General features: G+C 38.5%; 1 long non-coding RNA gene across 2 annotated transcripts; it reads left to right on the plus strand.

Moving 5' to 3' along the window:
* Positions 1-801: 801 nt before the first annotated feature.
* Positions 802-8,716, plus strand: LOC143913969 (uncharacterized). 2 transcript variants are annotated; one of them, XR_013260782.1, is made up of 2 exons: positions 802-1,274; positions 7,111-8,716. It is a non-coding gene; the product is annotated as an uncharacterized LOC143913969 (long non-coding RNA). The 2 variants fall into 2 exon arrangements; XR_013260783.1 differs by having other exon boundaries at positions 837-1,223.
* The last annotated feature ends 10,126 nt before the right edge of the window (positions 8,717-18,842 follow it).

The following is an 18,842-nucleotide window of genomic DNA, read 5'->3' on the forward strand; positions in this document are numbered from 1 at the left end:
GATATTTTGTCAAGCCTAATTCTTTGATTTCGGTGATGGTTAGGTTCAGATGGGTGAGGTTTGGTAGGATAAGAACTTTTTGTGGATATTTTGGCATTGTCGAATTCTCTGACTTCGGTGATGGTTAGGTTAGGTTGGGTTAGGTATTGTGAGGTAAGCACGTTTTGTGGATATTTTGTCAAGCCTTATTCTTTGATTTCGGTGATGGTTAGGTTCAGATGGGTGAGGTTTGGTAGGATAAGAACTTTTTGTGGATATTTTGGCATTGTCGAATTCTCTGACTTCGGTGATGGTTAGGTTAGGTTGGGTTAGGTACTGTGAGGTAAGCATGTTTTGTAGATATTTTGGCAATGTCTAATTCTTTAATTTCGTTGATGGTTAGGCTCAGATGGGTGAGGTTTGGTAGGATAAGAACTTTTTGTGGATATTTTGGCAATGTCGAATTCTCTGACTTCGGTGATGGTTAGGTTAGGTTGGATAAAGTATAGTGAGGTAAGCACGTTTTGTGGATATTTTGGCAATGTCCATTTCTTCGATTTCGGTGATGGTTAGGTTCAGATGGGTGAGGTTTGGTGGGGTATGAACTTTTTGTGGATATTTTGGCAATGTTGAATTCTCTGACTTCGGTGATGGTTAGGTTAGGTTAGGTTAGGTATTGTGAGGTAAGCACGTTTTGTGGAGATTTTGGCAATGTCGAATTCTTTAATTTCGGTGATGGTTAGTGTTCCGACTTTTGTAATGACGTGTGGCAAACAGTCTTATTAACTGATTGTCGATTGGCATTATTGACGAGTTGGCATTAGTGTCGGCCCAAGCGGAAATACGCGACGGTCGACAGAGTCACCGAGTAGACGGCGTACGGACAGCTTGTGTTCCGTACGCTCCGCTGGCCCACCACGTGCAAATTTTACATTTCAATAAACTACATCAAACCATTATCGAAGTCTTTTCCATGATGGTCACTTCGAACCGGACACCAGTAACCTAGGCCACAACACCAAACGGACAAACCAATAGGAAAAAACGTGGTCGAGAAAAAATGGATGTCAATTAAGAAATCGGTATCGTTCCTTTGTTACTATCCATACCTTTCCAATACTAATAACATGTTTGCTTCTATTTCAGCAATATATTGATTGATGTACAGAGGTACATGACCGCGTGATTGACGCAGAAAATATATAAATAAAAACATAACCTACAAAGACGCATGGGACACAGAGGTAATCCAAAATTATCGGAACGATCACATAAACATCGTAAAGGATATTCAAGTAAGTGAATGTATTCAATCTCAGGCAATCTGTTCAAAAGGCAATCATGTGGGTAGGTCAGTTTTTAAAATATGTTTTAAAGTATAACAATTAATTAACGCGATTGTATAAAATAATATCGCGCTACGAAGGAAGGTTTCATCGGTCGCATCGAATTTCGTATTAAAAGTGTAAAATCAGATGTAGTGTAAAATTAGCAAAGCACGTGGAGAATTATACTTGTAGCCCCAAAGTGGATTAAATCAAGTACATACCGGTATATGCATATCGGTAGATCTTTGTTTCTTAATGTGTGTAGAAACACCCTCCCCCCCCCCCCCCTTCCACGATAAATGTGGAATTAGACTTGTAGCCCCAAAGTGGATTAAATCAAGTACATACCGGCATATTCATATCGGTAGATCTTTGTTTCTTAATGTGTGTAGAAACACCCTCCCCCCCCCCCCCTTCCACGATAAATGTGGAATTATACTTGTAGCCCCAAAGTGGCTTAAACCAAGTACATACCGGTATATTCATATCGGTAGATCTTTGTTTCTTAATGTGTGTAGAAACACCCTCCCCCCCCCCCCCCTTCCACGATAAATGTGGAATTACACTTGTAGCCCCAAAGTGGATTAAATCAAGTACATACCGGCATATTCATACATCGGTAGATCTCTTTGTTTCATAATGTGTGATGAAACAGTGGTGATTTAAAATAAATCACAAGACTTGTAGCCCCAAAGTGGTTTAAATCAAGCACCCACCAATTTAGGGTTGTAATTTCTTCCAAAATATGTTGGATAGATTCTGGTGATAATAGTTAAAGTAGAATATTAAGATTCACGGTTAATCATTGAATATTATTACCTTATCTCTACGAATAGTTCAATTGACAGCTATAGTAGAGAACAACTGTATTTATGAGACGAAATAGTGCAACTTTCTGAAACAAATGTCAAGTGCTGAAAACGAGGAAATAGAAGCTTCGACTTCCAAGTCGCATAAAGGTCGAAATCCAACTAGGGACGTAGAACCTATTAGAGACAGGTCAAGCTCTAGAATACATCAGACTCGAAGTCAGACTCAATCGATAGAAATATTAGCGAAGGAAAATAAAGTAGAAGTTATAATGACGTCAATAGAATTAAGGTATTCAGGCGCGGTACAAAGACTAAAAGGAAAAATAGATAAATCCTCCGAATTAGATGAAGGACAGTATCAAACCATTAAAGAAGCATACGATTATGTCCGAAAACTCCATTACGAATATTTAGATAACCTTACAGACATACCGAAAGCGGCCAAAATAGACGAAGAGTACGATGCAATTACAATAACAGTTAAAAATCTTAAAGCAGCATTAGATTGCCAATCCTTTCAAGATAGTAAACTAAAGGTAGAGCAAGCAACAATTAAATTTGCTAGAGATAAGTTACCGACGTTAACCATTCCCACATTTCAGGGAGATCCATCTGAATGGCAATCGTTTCAACAAGCTTTTAAGAATATAATAGGAAACAAAACGGAATATTCGAATGTCACGAAATTGCAATATTTGCATCAATCCTTAATCGGTCCCGCTTTGGCAGCTGTATCAGGTTTAGATATTAGCTCAGACAATTACGAAATAGCTTGGAGTATTTTAGACAAGCAATATAATTTACCAAGACTTAATCTCAAAACTAGGATTAATTCACTTTGTGACTTAAAATTAATCACAAGAGAATCACATATCGAATTGAGAAATCTATTGAATCAGGTAACAGTGTGTATTAAAAACATTGAATCGTTGGGTTACGCGAGAGAAATTTTAGATCCATGGGTAACATGTTTAGTTCTAAGGAAATTACCTTTTAATATAGTAAGAGACTGGGAAATATCGCTGGTTAGCAGAGAAATGCCACCATATGAAAGTTTAGAGACATTCTTGCAGAATAGATGTAATGTATTACAATCTACTGCATCTGTAACTACGGTGAAAGAATTCCCTCATAACCGTCAACGAATCAGGAGAACTCATGTCGCGAATAAAAACCCATCAAGTAAGGTAAACGCATGTGCATTTTGTCGAAATAATCATTTCATAGGCAAATGTGATAAATTCAAAGCAAAATCCAGTTTGGAAAGAAATGAATTCGTTAAATCTAATAACATGTGTTTTAAATGTTTAAATTCATCGCATAAGATAACAAATTGCAAGTCTAACTATAATTGCTTAAGGTGCAAACAAAACCATCACACTTTGTTGCATCAGGACGATACATTTAGTTCCAATAATACGGGAAGGAAGTCAATTAATGCTCATTCTACTCATTTCTCTCAAAGGGAGATAATTTTACCGACGGTACAAGTAGACATTATAACGTCCAATGGAACGGTCGTTAAGGGTCGCACATTATTAGATTCCGGCTCACAAGTCAACTATGTTACCACATCTTTCGCTAAGAAGAATAACTTCAAGTTAGAGAAAATCTCTCAAAAAATTGTAGGTATCGCTAATCAAGAAAGTAGCATTCGTCACATCACCAAGGTGACCATAAGGTCTTCAACCACTAATTACTCAACCAAAGTGTTGTGTTTGGTATTACCAGAAATTACTGGCGAAATTCCAACTGTGAAACTGGATCAACAGTTAATTTCAATACCAGCGGGAATCAAGTTATCAGATCCCCTTTGGAATAAACCGACGCCAATCGATTTCTTGCTCGGCGCCGAGATTTGCGTTCATGCTATGAAAGCAGGAACCATCCAGTTAGGAAAAGGTATGCCTATCTTAAAGGATACCGAATTCGGATGGACAATAGTTGGTCCATATCCCGAAGTAAATAATGCTCCAGGGAAGAGCCACATAGGCTTAAGTCAATTAGACAGTCACATTCAAAACCTTTGGATGATCGACCAGGTTCCTATGGTAAAACATCAATCTCTTGAGGAGAAAAGATGTGAGGAACATTTCCAAGCACACACATCACGAGATAAAAACGGTAGATTTTGTGTAGCTTTACCATATAAAAATTCCCCGGTAGTATTAGGAAGTTCATTACACATTGCGGAGAAAAGACACAAAACTTTGGAAAGACGTTTTTTAGCCAATAATAATTTAAAAATGGAATACAATAAAGTTTTAGAAGAGTACATAAATTTAGGACATATGTCAGAGTGTGAACCTCCGGAGGCACATGAGGTTCATTGTTATTTACCTCATCACGTCGTGGTTAAGGAGTCTAGCCTTACCACTAAATATCGTGTAGTTTTTGATGCGTCCGCAAAGACAACGTCTAATATCTCACTAAATAATATTTTGATGGTGGGACCTAATGTCCAATCAGATTTGTTAAGTTTACTACTCAACTTTCGACTCCATAAATACGTGATTACTGCGGATATTAAGCAGATGTACCGACAGATTCAAATAGCAGAGAAAAATAAAAATGTACAACGAATCATTTGGCGAACAGATCCCCAGAGTAAATTCAAGCATTACAAGCTTAATACAGTAACATTCGGAACTGCTTCAGCCCCATTTTTAGCTACTAGATGTCTAAATCAGTTAGCAGAGGAGAATAGAAACAAATATCCCATCGCTAGTAAAGTGATCGAACGTGATTTTTATGTTGATGATTTGCTCACGGGAACTAATACTATTGAAGCTGGTAAATTATTAAAGGTTCAACTGGAAACCATATTATTATCAGCCGGTATGCCCTTAAGCAAATGGACATCGAACAACTCCGATATAATCACGGATGTTAAAGCTGACGATTGTTCAGATTTTAACTTCTCTAACGAATCACACAAAACTTTAGGTTTATTTTGGAAACCGCGGGAAGACGTTTTTGTATTTAAGGTTCAAACCGAAGTCGAGACTGAAAATATAACAAAAAGAAACTTTTTATCAGTAATTAGTCAGATCTTCGACCCATTAGGACTATTATCTCCATTGTTAATTAATTATAAGATATTAATGCAATCTGTCTGGCAACAAACCATTGGTTGGGATGAATTCATTCCTCAGACAATCTTCAAAAAATGGAAAGATTGCCAATTATCCAATACAGTCATGAAACTTTATAAAATTCCTAGATTGATAATACTAAATAATGCCATTAATATACAGGCACACGGATTTTGTGACGCATCCGAGAAAGCTTATGGTGCTTGTATTTATGTAAAATGTACTGATCAATTGGGAAATTCCAAATGTCATCTTGTGTGTTCTCGTTCGAGAGTCGCTCCGCTCAGTTTTGTAACTATTCCGCGTTTAGAGCTGTGCTCCGCTATGTTATTATCAAAGTTAATGAAGTCAACAATAGACCAATTAACAATTCATATTAATGAAAAATATTATTGGACGGATTCAACCGTCGCATTGCATTGGATTAGAGGAGAGTCATGTAAATGGACCACCTTCGTTGCCAATCGAGTGGCCGAAATCCAATCAATATCTCAACCCATTGAGTGGTACCATGTCTCCTCTACAGACAATCCAGCAGATTTAATTTCTCGAGGGACTCAACCATCAGAATTAAATCATAATTCGTTATGGTGGGACGGCCCTAGTTGGTTGAAATTAGACGAATCACGATGGCCTCGAAGACCTCCTGAGATCACAATAGATCTTCCAGAGAGAAGGGTAGTCACTAACGCTACCCTTGTGAGGGAAAATAATTGGATAGATAAATATTCTCATCTTCCAAGACTCCTTCGAGTTTTATCATATGTTCGTCGGCCACTAAGGAATAAACAATTAAACGTTAAAGAAAATAACGAACCGTCCGCTTTAGAATTAAAAGATGCTTTAAATAATTTGATAAGGTTATCGCAAATGGAATCATTTCCATTGGAATATCGTTTGCTGAGCAAGGGACATCCAATTCCCAGTAGCAGTAAATTAGCTAAATTGTCCCCTCTATTCCACGAGAATTTAATTTGTGTTGGAAGTAGACTTCCTCTGGGAACAACTCTATCAACGTCACCCATTATCTTGTCAAATAAGCATAAACTTACACACATGATTGTCCGAGATGCGCACTTGAAATATATTCACTTGGGTACTCAAGCCTTACTGTCGTTATTGCGGCAGACCTATTGGCCATTGGCCGGACATAATACTGTCAAAGGAGTGGTGCGTTCATGTGTCATTTGTTTCAGAAATAAACCACTGTCACACAATAGATTAATGGGATTACTCCCGCTTGAACGTACCACTGCGAATTTTCCTTTCAGTCATGTGGGGATAGATTTCGCAGGACCTTTTCCTGTGAAGAGTGGTTGCAATAAGAATTCTAAGATAATTAAGGGTTACGTTTGTGTCTTTGTGTGTTTTTCCAGTAAGGCAGTTCACTTGGAACTTGTCGGAGACTTAACGAGTTCAAATTTCTTAAATTGTTTAAGAAGATTCGTAGCCAGACGTGGCAGGCCCAATACGATATATTCCGACAATGCTACTAATTTTGTCGGTGCAAGTCGTGAACTCGTTAATTTAGTAAAATTAATTTACGAACGTCCTCATGAGGAGAAGCTACTACGGTATGTAGCCTCCGAAGGGATTCGTTGGAAGTTTAACCCGCCAAGGGCGCCTCACATGGGAGGGCTGTGGGAAGCAGCGGTTAAATCCATGAAGATTCATTTAAACAAGGTGTTAAAGGCCACCACCTTAAATTTCGAATCATTTTGTACGGTATTGACTCAAATAGAAGCTTGCATGAATTCCCGTCCTCTTAGTCCCTTGTCTTCGGATCCACTAGACCTTTTACCCCTCACACCTGGACATTTCTTAATTGGCAGATTCTTACTCGCTCTTCCAATGGAGGTTAAATATAACACTAATGTCCATGCCAATCTGCTTCAGATACAATTGACCACAGCAGCATTTTGGAAACGTTGGTCGGCGGAATATTTACATTCTTTGCAGTTACGACACAAATGGAAGAAGGACTCGAGCAACAATCTGAGTGTGGGTCAAATGGTCCTGTTAAAGGAGGAACACATGCTGCCAACCCGATGGGTCTTGGGTCGAGTCACTAAATTGTATCCCGGACCAGATGGCAGAGTTCGAGTCGTCGACGTCTTTACTGCCAGCGGAGAGTTTCGTCGGTCCAGTCATCTAGTGGCGCCATTGCCGATTCTACCACAAGGACCACTTGACAGGAAGGAAGATCAGCAAGAGGGAGGAGAAACAGCAGCTTCAATTCCGTCAACTTCGGTAGCTTAGTTTAACCCGAAGACACTACCCCCAACTCATATTACTTATTAGATGTAATCATGAGTTTAAATCAGTCAATGTTAATAGTAGTACTCCGTAATTCACTTTAATTGTGTTGTGTGTATAATTTAAGCTATTTTCATTTTAACATTCGGCAGTATATATCTCCGAATTTAATCTAATCATTTTGTCTTTATAATATAAGACTTGTCTCATGTCATCACTCGGAAGGATTATATCCGAGTTTAAAATAAACTGTTCAAATTTGACAGTTAAAATTAGATTCATGATTTGTTAATGTTAGTCTCCAAGCCACACTTAATGGAGCATCTTAAATTATTTCATGTCTACTTAATTATAACCTGCCGGGAGTCATCCGCAGGTCTTATGTTTCTTGTTATGAAAACATAAGTTAACTCTTACTGTTTATAGTATTTATGTGAATCATAGAATAAGTAAATATTATAATACTGAACATTTCGATGTAACGTAGAGACATCTATAATCATAGTTCGCCTTCATTTCCTGCTTGTAGGAATGAATGAATGACTTTCCAATTTACTTTTAATTTAGCAATGTTTGTGCTACTTGTTGATGAAATCAAGTTAACTTAGGAGCATTACACTCACTAATCAAGTTTAGTTGATCGGTAATAGCTGATCTGTCTTGACAACTGTAACAGTGTCAACATTGTATTGTCTAAGTTAACATCAAGATGAGGAATGCTTAAGTTTTAAACCATATACAGTCCACTCTCTCTTCTTTAAAGTAAACTTATCTTGTAATGCTTATTCACAGCTTCAAAGGAGATTTCAAAAATTTTAATGTAAATAGAAACAACATTCACCAGAGGTATACCTATAAGTTGAAATATTACTGAACCAATAAATTGATTTTATCCTCACACTGGATGAGGCAAAGGTTTCATTATTCACCCTCTATTTAATTATTTTAAGAGCTATGATTTATTGTAAACGACTCGTCAGTAATGCTGTAACTCTGTAGAATAACTGTATTGTTCAACAGTTTTCCTATGTGGGACTATGTTCCGACTTTTGTAATGACGTGTGGCAAACAGTCTTATTAACTGATTGTCGATTGGCATTATTGACGAGTTGGCATTAGTGTCGGCCCAAGCGGAAATACGCGACGGTCGACAGAGTTCGAGCAGACGGCGTACGGACAACTTGTGTTCCGTACGCTCCGCTGAACCACCACGTGCAAATTTTACATTTCAATAAACTACATCAAACCATTATCGAAGTCTTTTCCAGTTAGGTTCAGATGGGTGAGGTTTGGTAGGATAAGAGCTTTTTGTGGATATTTTGGCAATGTCGAATTCTCTGACTTCGGTGATGGTTAGGTTAGGTTGGATAAAGTATAGTGAGGAAAGTTCGTTTTGTGGATATTTTGGCAATGTCCATTAATTCGATTTCGGTGATGGTAAGGTTCAGATGCTTAGGTTTTGTGGGGTATTAATTTTTTTTGGATATTTTGGCAATGTTGGATTCTCTGACTTCGGTGATGGTTAGGTTAGGTTGGGTTAGGTACTGTGAGGTAAGCATGTTTTGTAGATATTTTGGCAATGTCTAATTCTTTAATTTCGTTGATGGTTAGGCTCAGATGGGTGAGGTTTGGTAGGATAAGAACTTTTTGTGGATATTTTGGCATTGTCGAATTCTCTGACTTCGGTGATGGTTAGGTTAGGTTGGGTTAGGTATTGTGAGGTAAGTACGTTTTGTGGATATTTTGGCAATGTCCAATTCTTTGATTTCGGTGATGGTTAGGTTCAGATGGGTGAGGTTTGGTAGGATAAGAACTTTTTGTGGATATTTTGGCAATGTCGAATTCTCTGACTTCGGTGATGGTTAGGTTAGGTTGGGTTAGGTATTGTGAAGTAAGCACGTTTTGTGGATATTTTATCATTGTCTAATTCTTTGATTTCGGTGATGGTTAGGTTCAGAAAAGTGAGGTTTGGTAGGATAAGAACTTTTTGTGGATATTTTGGCAATGTCGAATTTTTTGACTTCGGTGATGGTTAGGTTAGGTTGGGTTAGATATTCTGAGGTAAGCACGTTTTGTGGATATTTTGGCAAGCCTAATTCTTTGATTTCGGTGATGGTTAGGTTCAGATGGGTGAGGTTTGGTAGGATAAGAACTTTTTGTGGATATTTTGGCATTGTCGAATTCTCTGACTTCGGTGATGGTTAGGTTAGGTTGGGTTAGGTACTGTGAGGTAAGCATGTTTTCTAGATATTTTGGCAATGTCTAATTCTTTAATTTCGTTGATGGTTAGGCTCAGATGGGTGAGGTTTGGTAGGATAAGAACTTTTTGTGGATATTTTGGCAATGTCGAATTCTCTGACTTTGGTGATGGTTAGGTTAGGTTGGGTTAGGTATTGTGAGGTAAGCACGTTTTGTGGATATTTTGTCAAGCCTAATTCTTTGATTTCGGTGATGGTTAGGTTCAGATGGGTGAGGTTTGGTAGGATAAGAACTTTTTGTGGATATTTTGGCATTGTCGAATTCTCTGACTTCGGTGATGGTTAGGTTAGGTTGGGTTAGGTACTGTGAGGTAAGCATGTTTTGTAGATATTTTGGCAATGTCCAATTCTTTAATTTCGTTAATAATTAGGCTCAGATGGGTGAGGTTTGGTAGGATAAGAACTTTTTGTGGATATTTTGGCAATGTCAAATTCTCTGACTTCGGTGATGGTTAGGTTAGGTTGGATAAGGTATTGTGAGGTAAGCACGTTTTGTGGATATTTTGGCAATGTCCATTTCTTCGATTTCGGTGATGGTTAGGTTCAGATGGGTGAGGTTTGGTGGGGTATGAACTTTTTGTGGATATTTTGGCAATGTTAATTTTTCTGACTTCGGTGATGGTTAGGTTAGGTTAGGTTAGGTATTGTGAGGTAAGCACGTTTTGTGGAGATTTTGGCAATGTCGAATTCTTTAATTTCGGTGATGGTTAGGTTCAGATGGGTGAGGTTTGGTAGGATAAGAACTTTTTGTGGATATTTTGGCAATGTCGAATTCTCTGACTTCGGTGATGGTTAGGTTAGGTTGGGTTAGGTATTGTGAGGTAAGCACGTTTTGTGGATATTTTGGCAATGTCCATTAATTCGATTTCGGTGATGGTAAGGTTCAGATGCTTAGGTTTGGTGGGGTATTAATTTTTTTTGGATATTTTGGCAATGTTGGATTCTCTGACTTCGGTGATGGTTAGGTTAGGTTGGGTTAGGTATTATGAAGTAAGCATGTTTTGTGGATATTTTATCATTGTCTAATTCTTTGATTTCGGTGATGGTTAGGTTCAGAAAAGTGAGGTTTGGTAGGATAAGAACTTTTTGTGGATATTTTGGCAATGTCGAATTCTCTGACTTTGGTGATGGTTAGGTTAGGTTGGGTTAGGTATTCTGAGGTAAGCACGTTTTGTGGATATTTTGGCAAGCCTAATTCTTTGATTTCGGTGATGGTTAGGTTCAGATGGGTGAGGTTTGGTAGGATAAGAACTTTTTGTGGATATTTTGGCATTGTCGAATTCTCTGACTTCGGTGATGGTTAGGTTAGGTTGGGTTAGGTACTGTGAGGTAAGCATGTTTTGTAGATATTTTGGCAATGTCTAATTCTTTAATTTCGTTGATGGTTAGGCTCAGATGGGTGAGGTTTGGTAGGATAAGAACTTTTTGTGGATATTTTGGCAATGTCGAATTCTCTGACTTCGGTGATGGTTAGGTTAGGTTGGGTTAGGTATTGTGAGGTAAGCACGTTTTGTGGATATTTTGTCAAGCCTAATTCTTTGATTTCGGTGATGGTTAGGTTCAGATGGGTGAGGTTTGGTAGGATAAGAACTTTTTGTGGATATTTTGGCATTGTCGAATTCTCTGACTTCGGTGATGGTTAGGTTAGGTTGGGTTAGGTACTGTGAGGTAAGCATGTTTTGTAGATATTTTGGCAATGTCCAATTCTTTAATTTCGTTAATAATTAGGCTCAGATGGGTGAGGTTTGGTAGGATAAGAACTTTTTGTGGATATTTTGGCAATGTCGAATTCTCTGACTTCGGTGATGGTTAGGTTAGGTTGGATAAGGTATTGTGAGGTAAGCACGTTTTGTGGATATTTTGGCAATGTCCATTTCTTCGATTTCGGTGATGGTTAGGTTCAGATGGGTGAGGTTTGGTGGGGTATGAACTTTTTGTGGATATTTTGGCAATGTTAAATTCTCTGACTTCGGTGATGGTTAGGTTAGGTTAGGTTAGGTATTGTGAGGTAGGCACGTTTTGTGGAGATTTTGGCAATGTCGAATTCTTTAATTTCGGTGATGGTTAGGTTCAGATGGGTGAGGTTTGGTAGGATAAGAACTTTTTGTGGATATTTTGGCAATGTCGAATTCTCTGACTTCGGTGATGGTTAGGTTAGGTTGGGTTAGGTATTGTGAGGTAAGCACGTTTTGTGGATATTTTATCATTGTCCAATTCTTTGATTTCGGTGATGGTAAGGTTCAGATGGGTGAAATTTTGTAGGATAAAAACTTTTTGTGGATATTTTGGCAATGTCGTATTCTCTGACTTCGGTGATGGTTAGGTTAGGTTGGGTTAGGTATTGTGAGGTAAGCACGTTTTGTGGATATTTTGTCAAGCCTAATTCTTTGGATTCGGTGATGGTTAGGTTCAGATGGGTGAGGTTTGGTAGGATAAGAACTTTTTGTGGATATTTTGGCATTGTCGAATTCTCTGACTTCGGTGATGGTTAGGTAAGGTTGGGTTAGGTAGTGTGAGGTAAGCATGTTTTGTAGATATTTTGGCAATGTCTAATTCTTTAATTTCGTTGATGGTTAGGCTCAGCTGGGTGAGGTTTGGTAAGATAAGAACTTTTTGTGGATATTTTGGCAATGTCGAATTCTCTGACTTCGGTGATGGTTAGGTTAGGTTGGGTTAGGTATTGTGAGGTAAGCACGTTTTGTGGATATTTTGGCAATGTCCAATTCTTTAATTTCGTTAATAATTAGGCTCAGATGGGTGAGGTTTGGTAGGATAAGAACTTTTTGTGGATATTTTGGCAATGTCAAATTCTCTGACTTCGGTGATGGTTAGGTTAGGTTGGATAAGGTATTGTGAGGTAAGCACGTTTTGTGGATATTTTGGCAATGTCCATTTCTTCGATTTCGGTGATGGTTAGGTTCAGATGGGTGAGGTTTGGTGGGGTATGAACTTTTTGTGGATATTTTGGCAATGTTAAATTCTCTGACTTCGGTGATGGTTAGGTTAGGTTAGGTTAGGTATTACGAGGTAGGCACGTTTTGTGGAGATTTTGGCAATGTCGAATTCTTTAATTTCGGTGATGGTTAGGTTCAGATGGGTGAGGTTTGGTAGGATAAGAACTTTTTGTGGATATTTTGGCAATGTCGAATTCTCTGACTTCGGTGATGGTTAGGTTAGGTTGGGTTAGGTACTGTGAGGTAAGCATGTTTTGTAGATAATTTGGTAATGTCTAATTCTTTAATTTCGTTGATGGTTAGGCTCAGATGGGTGAGGTTTGGTAGGATAAGAACTTTTTGTGGATATTTTGGCAATGTCGAATTCTCTGACTTCGGTGATGTTTAGGTTAGGTTGGATTAGGTATTGGGAGGTAAGCACGTTTTGTGGATATTTTGTCAAGCCTAATTCTTTGATTTCGGTGATGGTTAGGTTCAGATGGGTGAGGTTTGGTAGGATAAGAACTTTTTGTGGATATTTTGGCATTGTCGAATTCTCTGACTTCGGTGATGGTTAGGTTAGGTTAGGTTAGGTATTGTGAGGTAAGCACGTTTTGTGGAGATTTTGGCAATGTCGAATTCTTTAATTTCGGTGATGGTTAGGTTCAGATGGGTGAGGTTTGGTAGGATAAGAACTTTTTGTGGATATTTTGGCAATGTCGAATTCTCTGACTTCGGTGATGGTTAGGTTAGGTTGGGTTAGGTATTGTGAGGTAAGCACGTTTTGTGGATATTTTGGCAATGTCCAATTCTTTAATTTCGTTAATAATTAGGCTCAGATGGGTGAGGTTTGGTAGGATAAGAACTTTTTGTGGATATTTTGGCAATGTCAAATTCTCTGACTTCGGTGATGGTTAGGTTAGGTTGGATAAGGTATTGTGAGGTAAGCACGTTTTGTGGATATTTTGGCAATGTCCATTTCTTCGATTTCGGTGATGGTTAGGTTCAGATGGGTGAGGTTTGGTGGGGTATGAACTTTTTGTGGATATTTTGGCAATGTTAAATTCTCTGACTTCGGTGATGGTTAGGTTAGGTTAGGTTAGGTATTACGAGGTAGGCACGTTTTGTGGAGATTTTGGCAATGTCGAATTCTTTAATTTCGGTGATGGTTAGGTTCAGATGGGTGAGGTTTGGTAGGATAAGAACTTTTTGTGGATATTTTGGCAATGTCGAATTCTCTGACTTCGGTGATGGTTAGGTTAGGTTGGGTTAGGTATTGTGAGGTAAGCACGTTTTGTGGATATTTTGGCAATGTCCATTAATTCGATTTCGGTGATGGTAAGGTTCAGATGCTTAGGTTTGGTGGGGTATTAATTTTTTTTGGATATTTTGGCAATGTTGGATTCTCTGACTTCGGTGATGGTTAGGTTAGGTTGGGTTAGGTATTATGAAGTAAGCACGTTTTGTGGATATTTTATCATTGTCTAATTCTTTGATTTCGGTGATGGTTAGGTTCAGAAAAGTGAGGTTTGGTAGGATAAGAACTTTTTGTGGATATTTTGGCAATGTCGAATTCTCTGACTTCGGTGATGGTTAGGTTAGGTTGGGTTAGGTATTGTGAGGTAAGCACGTTTTGTGGATATTTTGTCAAGCCTAATTCTTTGATTTCGGTGATGGTTAGGTTCAGATGGGTGAGGTTTGGTAGGATAAGAACTTTTTGTGGATATTTTGGCATTGTCGAATTCTCTGACTTCGGTGATGGTTAGGTTAGGTTGGATAAGGTATTGTGAGGTAAGCACGTTTTGTGGATATTTTGGCAATGTCCATTTCTTCGATTTCGGTGATGGTTAGGTTCAGATGGGTGAGGTTTGGTGGGGTATGAACTTTTTGTGGATATTTTGGCAATGTTAAATTCTCTGACTTCGGTGATGGTTAGGTTAGGTTAGGTTAGGTATTGTGAGGTAAGAACGTTTTGTGGAGATTTTGGCAATGTCGAATTCTTTAATTTCGGTGATGGTTAGGTTCAGATGGGTGAGGTTTGGTAGGATAAGAACTTTTTGTGGATATTTTGGCAATGTCGAATTCTCTGACTTCGGTGATGGTTAGGTTAGGTTGGATTAGGTATTGGGAGGTAAGCACGTTTTGTGGATATTTTGTCAAGCCTAATTCTTTGATTTCGGTGATGGTTAGGTTCAGATGGGTGAGGTTTGGTAGGATAAGAACTTTTTGTGGATATTTTGGCATTGTCGAATTCTCTGACTTCGGTGATGGTTAGGTTAGGTTAGGTTAGGTATTGTGAGGTAAGCACGTTTTGTGGAGATTTTGGCAATGTCGAATTCTTTAATTTCGGTGATGGTTAGGTTCAGATGGGTGAGGTTTGGTAGGATAAGAACTTTTTGTGGATATTTTGGCAATGTCGAATTCTCTGACTTCGGTGATGGTTAGGTTAGGTTGGGTTAGGTATTGTGAGGTAAGCACGTTTTGTGGATATTTTGGCAATGTCCATTAATTCGATTTCGGTGATGGTAAGGTTCAGATGCTTAGGTTTGGTGGGGTATTAATTTTTTTTGGATATTTTGGCAATGTTGGATTCTCTGACTTCGGTGATGGTTAGGTTAGGTTGGGTTAGGTATTATGAAGTAAGCACGTTTTGTGGATATTTTATCATTGTCTAATTCTTTGATTTCGGTGATGGTTAGGTTCAGAAAAGTGAGGTTTGGTAGGATAAGAACTTTTTGTGGATATTTTGGCAATGTCGAATTCTCTGACTTCGGTGATGGTTAGGTTAGGTTGGGTTAGGTATTCTGAGGTTATCACGTTTTGTGGATATTTTGGCAAGCCTAATTCTTTGATTTCGGTGATGGTTAGGTTCAGATGGGTGAGGTTTGGTAGGATAAGAACTTTTTGTGGATATTTTGGCATTGTCGAATTCTCTGACTTCGGTGATGGTTAGGTTAGGTTGGGTTAGGTACTGTGAGGTAAGCATGTTTTGTAGATATTTTGGCAATGTCTAATTCTTTAATTTCGTTGATGGTTAGGCTCAGATGGGTGAGGTTTGGTAGGATAAGAACTTTTTGTGGATATTTTGGCAATGTTGAATTCTCTGACTTCGGTGATGGTTAGGTTAGGTTGGGTTAGGTATTGTGAGGTAAGCACGTTTTGTGGATATTTTGTCAAGCCTAATTCTTTGATTTCGGTGATGGTTAGGTTCAGATGGGTGAGGTTTGGTAGGATAAGAACTTTTTGTGGATATTTTGGCATTGTCGAATTCTCTGACTTCGGTGATGGTTAGGTTAGGTTGGGTTAGGTACTGTGAGGTAAGCATGTTTTGTAGATATTTTGGCAATGTCCAATTCTTTAATTTCGTTAATAATTAGGCTCAGATGGGTGAGGTTTGGTAGGATAAGAACTTTTTGTGGATATTTTGGCAATGTCGAATTCTCTGACTTCGGTGATGGTTAGGTTAGGTTGGATAAGGTATTGTGAGGTAAGCACGTTTTGTGGATATTTTGGCAATGTCCATTTCTTCGATTTCGGTGATGGTTAGGTTCAGATGGGTGAGGTTTGGTGGGGTATGAACTTTTTGTGGATATTTTGGCAATGTTAAATTCTCTGACTTCGGTGATGGTTAGGTTAGGTTAGGTTAGGTATTGTGAGGGAAGCACGTTTTGTGGAGATTTTGGCAATGTCGAATTCTTTAATTTCGGTGATGGTTAGGTTCAGATGGGTGAGGTTTGGTAGGATAAGAACTTTTTGTGGATATTTTGGCAATGTCGAATTCTCTGACTTCGGTGATGGTTAGGTTAGGTTGGGTTAGGTATTGTGAGGTAAGCACGTTTTGTGGATATTTTATTATTGTCCAATTCTTTGATTTCGGTGATGGTAAGGTTCAGATGGGTGAAATTTGGTAGGATAAAAACTTTTTGTGGATATTTTGGCAATGTCGTATTCTCTGACTTCGGTGATGGTTAGGTTAGGTTGGGTTAGGTATTGTGAGGTAAGCACGTTTTGTGGATATTTTGTCAAGCCTAATTCTTTGGATTCGGTGATGGTTAGGTTCAGATGGGTGAGGTTTGGTAGGATAAGAACTTTTTGTGGATATTTTGGCATTGTCGAATTCTCTGACTTCGGTGATGGTTAGGTTAGGTTGGGTTAGGTAGTGTGAGGTAAGCATGTTTTGTAGATATTTTGGCAATGTCTAATTCTTTAATTTCGTTGATGGTTAGGCTCAGATGGGTGAGGTTTGGTAGGATAAGAACTTTTTGTGGATATTTTGGCAATGTCGAATTCTCTGACTTCGGTGATGGTTAGGTTAGGTTGGATAAAGTATAGTGAGGTAAGCACGTTTTGTGGATATTTTGGCAATGTCCATTTCTTCGATTTCGGTGATGGTTAGGTTCAGATGGGTGAGGTTTGGTGGGGTATGAACTTTTTGTGGATATTTTGACAATGTTGAATTCTCTGACTTCGGTGATGGTTAGGTTAGGTTAGGTTAGGTATTGTGAGGTAAGCACGTTTTGTGGAGATTTTGGCAATGTCGAATTCTTTAATTTCGGTGATGGTTAGGTTCAGATGGGTGAGGTTTGGTAGGATAAGAGCTTTTTGTGGATATTTTGGCAATGTCGAATTCTCTGACTTCGGTGATGGTTAGGTTAGGTTGGATAAAGTATAGTGAGGAAAGCTCGTTTTGTGGATATTTTGGCAATGTCCATTAATTCGATTTCGGTGATGGTAAGGTTCAGATGCTTAGGTTTGGTGGGGTATTAATTTTTTTTGGATATTTTGGCAATGTTGGATTCTCTGACTTCGGTGATGGTTAGGTTAGGTTGGGTTAGGTATTATGAAGTAAGCACGTTTTGTGGATATTTTATTATTGTCTAATTCTTTGATTTCGGTGATGGTTAGGTTCAGATGGGTGAGGTTTGGTAGGATAAGAACTTTTTGTGGATATTTTGGCATTGTCGAATTCTCTGACTTCGGTGATGGTTAGGTTAGGTTGGGTTAGGTACTGTGAGGTAAGCATGTTTTGTAGATATTTTGGCAATGTCTAATTCTTTAATTTCGTTGATAGTTAGGCTCAGATGGGTGAGGTTTGGTAGGATAAGAACTTTTTGTGGATATTTTGGCAATGTCGAATTCTCTAACTTCGGTGATGGTTAGGTTAGGTTGGGTTAGGTATTGTGAGGTAAGCACGTTTTGTGGATATTTTTTCAAGCCTAATTCTTTGATTTCGGTGATGGTTAGGTTCAGATGGGTGAGGTTTGGTAGGATAAGAACTTTTTGTGGATATTTTGGCATTGTCGAATTCTCTGTCTTCGGTGATGGTTAGGTTAGGTTGGGTTAGGTATTGTGAGGTAAGCATGTTTTGTAGATATTTTGGCAATGTCTAATTCTTTAATTTCGTTGATGGTTAGGCTCAGATGGGTGAGGTTTGGTAGGATAAGAACTTTTTGTGGATATTTTGGCAATGTCGAATTCTCTGACTTCGGTGATGGTTAGGTTAGGTTAGGTTAGGTATTGTGAGGTAAGCACGTTTTGTGGATATTTTCGCAATGTCCAATTCTTTGATTTCGGTGATGGTTAGGTTCAGATGGGTGAGGTTTTGTAGGATAAGAACTTTTTGTGGATATTTTGGCATTGTCGAATTCTCTGACTTCGGTGATGGTTAGGTTAGGTTGGGTTAGGTACTGTGAGGTAAGCATGTTTTGTAGATATTTTGGCAATGTCAAATTCTTTAATTTCGTTGATGGTTAGGCTCAGATGGGTGAGGTTTGGTAGGATAAGAACTTTTTGTGGATATTTTGGCAATGTCGAATTCTCTGACTTCGGTGATGGTTAGGTTAGGTTGGGTTAGGTATTGTGAGGTAAGCACGTTTTGTGGATATTTTGTCAAGCCTAATTCTTTGATTTCGTTGATGGTTAGGTTCAGATGGGTGAGGTTTGGTAGGATAAAAACTTTTTGTGGATATTTTGGCATTGTCGAATTCTCTGACTTCGGTGATGGTTAGGTTAGGTTGGGTTAGGTACTGTGAGGTAAGCATGTTTTGTAGATATTTTGGCAATGTCCAATTCTTTAATTTCGTTAATGGTTAGGCTCAGATGGGTGAGGTTTGGTAGGATAAGTACTTTTTGTGGATATTTTGGCAATGTTAAATTCTCTGACTTCGGTGATGGTTAGGTT

This window comes from Arctopsyche grandis, chromosome 7, assembly GCF_051622035.1.
Source record: "Arctopsyche grandis isolate Sample6627 chromosome 7, ASM5162203v2, whole genome shotgun sequence".
Classification (NCBI taxonomy): Eukaryota; Metazoa; Arthropoda; class Insecta; order Trichoptera; family Hydropsychidae; genus Arctopsyche; species Arctopsyche grandis.